Genomic DNA, 697 nt, shown 5'->3' with positions numbered 1-697 from the left:
CGGCTTTGGAGGCAATGTTTGTCCGCTTTCGCTAAACAAGTGAGACCAGGGAAAACCATCCCGCCAATCTTCCACGATCCCAAAGGGAAAGTCAACGAGGACGGCAGTGGCCAATCCCCGAGTCCTTGGAGATTTGTTACGCGTTTGATATTTGATTGACAACCAATATTACACTGCGGTTTGGGAGTGTCGTCGTGAGTTTATTGAAGTGTTGGGACAAAAAAAAAATACATCGAAAAAATGATGCGGGAAAAAAAGTTCCCACTGAGCAGGGCTCGTCCGGGATTTGAACCCGGGACCTCTCGCACCCGAAGCGAGAATCATACCCCTAGACCAACGAGCCGCCATGAATGAACGCAGCTGAGTAAACATCGCACTACGCATACTTGGATGCACCTGTCCATCAGCGACAAGCGTCAGTTATCAGTTGCCTTGTGAGGTATTGATGGTAAAATGATTATCGGCAAGTGATAAGAGTGCTGGACAAAAATAACTTTTCAATTTCGAAATGTCATCGTATTTTTAAGTATTGATTTCTTTTAATTTTGTAATCAAATTTCAACATTTGAAAATAATAATATATAAACCTTTTGTTGTGCATTACTAAAAACAAATATTATTCGCATGCCCCACAATCACAGACAAATTGATCTATGTATCGTTTCATCTACCTAATTGCCCGTCTTAGAAGCTGTGT

The 697-nt window shown here is 41.9% G+C and overlaps 1 non-coding gene across 1 annotated transcript; it reads right to left on the bottom strand.

The window, feature by feature from the left end:
- Positions 1-271: 271 nt before the first annotated feature.
- On the bottom strand, positions 272-343 carry Trnap-cgg (transfer RNA proline (anticodon CGG)). Its single transcript has one exon. It is a non-coding gene; the product is annotated as a tRNA-Pro (tRNA).
- Between the last annotated feature and the right edge of the window lie 354 nt (positions 344-697).

The sequence above is a fragment of the Anopheles coustani genome, chromosome 3 (assembly GCF_943734705.1).
Source record: "Anopheles coustani chromosome 3, idAnoCousDA_361_x.2, whole genome shotgun sequence".
Lineage (NCBI taxonomy): Eukaryota > Metazoa > Arthropoda > Insecta > Diptera > Culicidae > Anopheles > Anopheles coustani.
The sequence above is the reverse complement of the archived record's forward strand: the minus strand, read 5'-3'. Positions and strand labels throughout refer to the sequence as shown.